The sequence below is a fragment of the Montipora foliosa genome, chromosome 13 (genome assembly GCF_036669935.1).
Source record: "Montipora foliosa isolate CH-2021 chromosome 13, ASM3666993v2, whole genome shotgun sequence".
Classification (NCBI taxonomy): domain Eukaryota; kingdom Metazoa; phylum Cnidaria; class Anthozoa; order Scleractinia; family Acroporidae; genus Montipora; species Montipora foliosa.
Genome location: NC_090881.1, coordinates 13,360,171 through 13,363,988, shown reverse-complemented (window position 1 = coordinate 13,363,988; position 3,818 = coordinate 13,360,171).

Sequence of the window (3,818 nt, the reverse complement as noted above, 5' to 3'; positions counted from 1 at the left end):
TGAGGTGGAAATGAAGGTATCGTCTAATTAAGAGCGACAATGTCCTGCGGGGTCCCATAAGGTTCTGTCTTAGGTCCTCTACTTTTTTTGATCTATTTAAATGCTTCCCTAACTCTTGAATACCACCTGCTACCTGCGGGTTTCGCAGGATTGCCATTGTAATTTGTAACTGAAATTAATAAAATAATGAAGATGATGATGAAGTGATGATTATGACTTTTAAGGACAAGCGTTTTAACGGACAAACATTTTCCAAAAGTCATCACCAGGGGTCAAGGCAAGGTAACCATAACCACGATGAGGTATATCATCGCACAACTGATTTGAACCATCAATTAGCCAGTACAACCTGTCTTCAATTCGATGGTGCCCCCACTTGCCAACTTTATACGGGCCACCCTCTTTTCCCCATTTGTTACAAACTTGCGCCAACTTGGAGTTGTCGTCTTCCATTCTGACAAACGAATTCAGGCGCTTGGTTGGACATCCGTCTGTCCAACGCAATACTTGACTACAGCTAGCGATTCGCCAGAGATGTTAGCGGCAGTTGACAGGTGGAACGTCCGTCCCTTTGGCTTCCTGCATTGCAATCGCAGTTGAGTGAATGGCAAAATCGCCCGTAACTGAGCCATGGCTGTTTTACTGAGGACCATCTGACCGCTTGCGATACCACGATAGGAGTTATTCGATGGCACTTTAAAGGGAGGAGTTGTTCTCTTTGACGCAATGTTGGAGATAAGTAACCAGCCTCCTGGAAGTAATCAACAGCAAACATTTCAAGATCAGAGACAAAATAAAAATAGACAGTTCAACAAGGGCGTTTTTATAGTGATGAATAGTAACATAGTAGTCAATAGAAATAATTAATAGTAGTAAATTGTGAAGTGTTAATGTTGTCAGTTTTTGGAAATTCCATCAGATTGATGTAAATAATTCTCCAATATGACAAACTGGCTCATGTGTTCATTATCTCTCATTTTTTTTTGCTTCAAAAGGGCAGTTAAATGAGCATCTTAAACTCACCTCCATAGGTAGTAATGTCGCAGAAGACTTTTAAGGGGTTTCCACTCTTTTTCTGGGTCGATCCAGTAATACCCGTCTCCTCAGAGCCGCCTGCGTCTGGTATGTCCGCACACGAAAAGGCGGGATGATAGGATAAGCTCCTCGTAATAAGGTTTTTCAGTAAGAGCTTGCTTAACTGTACAAACTCGACTTACGAGTTGGGTCGTGGTTACACTTACTTTTATGGTGCCAGCTTTCATGCGTAGAAATATCGACACAGGAAATCTAAAATGAGAAAATTTTCATCAGAAAGGCCACCGTCGAAATGCACCAAAGAATTCGATGAATAATTATTAATAATTTGCAATTTTCAACCGTACATTGCATTAAAATTTAAGAATAACTTCATTCAACCTTTACTGGGCCGTAGTAGTGTGATCCATTCTTCTTCTTAAAATTACTTGGCTTCATTTCTCTTGTTTCATTATTGAGTTGGCAAATTCGTCAACTGCCACCAGATTCAGCAGGATGATTGTTAAATGACTTGCATTTGCTAGATCCCAGGCATTTCAGGTGGCATTGAAATTCGTCTGAAACGACAGCTGTATGCAGAACATGGCCAAACAAGAAATGGCCTGAAAAAAAGATTACAGCAAAAGTAGTTGGGAAGGTTTTGTAAATGAACCACACCAGAGCTGCATTTCAACCTGCTTCTGTTAAAGCTCAAAAGAAATAGTTTCACTTTCTCTTACATAGCCCCCCTCCCCCCTGTTCAATGTTGGAAGGTAAGTTAACAATTTCCCACTGAAACTATTCAGTTTTGCAATGTTGGAAGGAAAGTCAACAATTTCCCACTGAAACTATTCAGTTATTCAATGTTGGAAGGTAAGTCAACAATTTCCCACTGAAACTATTCAGTTTTGCAATGTTGGAAGGTAAGTCAACAAATTCCCAATGAAGCTATTCAGTTATTCAATGTTGGAAGGTACGTCAACACTATTCAGTTTTGCACAACATTGAAGGCGGGGGGAGGGGAGGGAAGCAATGAAGACTTCAGAAGTGCTAACCTTGCCAACAGTTTTGTCTAGGATTGTATGAAAGTAGGAAATCTGCTTTGGACGCTTATAGCTCTCGTAGTATTTGACATGTAGCTCCCATTTCTTATTCCATTGTTTTAGGATTTGGATTTCAGACTTACGTGACGCTTCACAACGTTACTCGAAAATCCGTTCTGTTGGGGAAGTGTCTACTAAGAATGCCATAAAAAATAAATTTTTGTTGTTTGATGTTTCATATTCGTTAGAAGATAGCTTTCTTTTTTGGAGAATGTTGGAAGAATGCCACAAACTGTTTTATTTCAATCGATTTAGTGAGAAATGGTGCGAGCAGTGCGAGAGCACTTACGTTACTCCCGACATCACTCCATTTTCGAAGCCTAAAATAATGCCTTTACAGCACAGCTACAGATAAGTTATTGGAACTGGAGTGTAAAGGGTTTCAAAGGAAATAGTAGTAGGACTTTTCAATGTCATTTCAGCTTTATTTTAGGTAAATTGCAACATTACTCCATAAGGAGAGCTTAAATTGAAATAACGTATCTAATTAACCTTTGTGTATATATGGTTTCAATGAAGTAATGTTGAAAATAAGTAGATACAATAACGTTTGTCCATAATCAGAAATACATTGTACGTATTCCAGTATGCTTTACATATAACTACGTTATTGTTGCAAAATATCACATTCATTGGGTATATATTTCGCATTTTCTTATGGAGTAATGTCATGGAGTAATGAAATGCACATGACGTTTTTAAAAGGCGCTACTCTCAACTTGGCAAAGTGCAACTGACGTCCGCCATTGTAAGAGTTTAGTCCGTGAACTCGTTTCACCTTTCAAGACCAGCTTTTTTGCTTTAACTAACTATTATTTAGTCTCCTCCCCTCTCTGTTCAGTAACGAAGAAATTTTCATCATGTTATTTGCTCTACAATTTAATACCATTGAGACACTAATGCAACATGACGTTCTAACACATGTATGAACGTTGAAAACTTGCCTTATTTTTAACCAGATAAACGCCTAAAATTCATTATAACATGGCAAAAAGCAGTTAAATGTTAAAGCAATCACTAATTGTGTTTGCTTTTCAAAGGCACTGTAAGCACTAAGAAAAAAGTCGTCTTTCCAATTTAAGACCACTGAGACACTGAAACTATTCAGTTTTGCACAACATTGAAGGAGGGGTGAGGGGAGGGAAGCAATGAAGACTTCAAAAGTGCTAACCTTCCCAACAGTTTTGTCTAGGATTGTAGTTTACAGCACACATCTTTGATATTGGACATCAGTGTTATGGTCAATTGATACCTATCAAAACAATGTATCCACTCACCAGTATCAGGTTACCATATCGCGGGCTCAAGTTCGACCTTGTCGAGGACAGCTGTTCTTTTTTAAGTTGGCCACTGACCAGGAACTGGTTGTTAATTGGATCGCAGTATCAAGCCAGGTCAGACATTCACACTGAGCATAAACGAGGCTTAATTTTTCGCGCTCTTTCTGTGGCTCCACGCGGCTACACGGCCATGCTACGTTCGTTCGCTGGTTTCAATCCAGGTTTGACATAATATAGCTGTGGTCAGAACATACTGGTGGCTACGTAGTTATTCAAATCGAGCATTGGAGGGATATAAACTTAAAGCTCAATGTTTATTTCAAATTTGTCTAGTGCTGCTTTTGCTCTGAATTGCAATGATTCTTATCTTAAGAATTTTAATTTTGAATCTACTAAGGTTGCAAGATGCCTGGACGGCCAA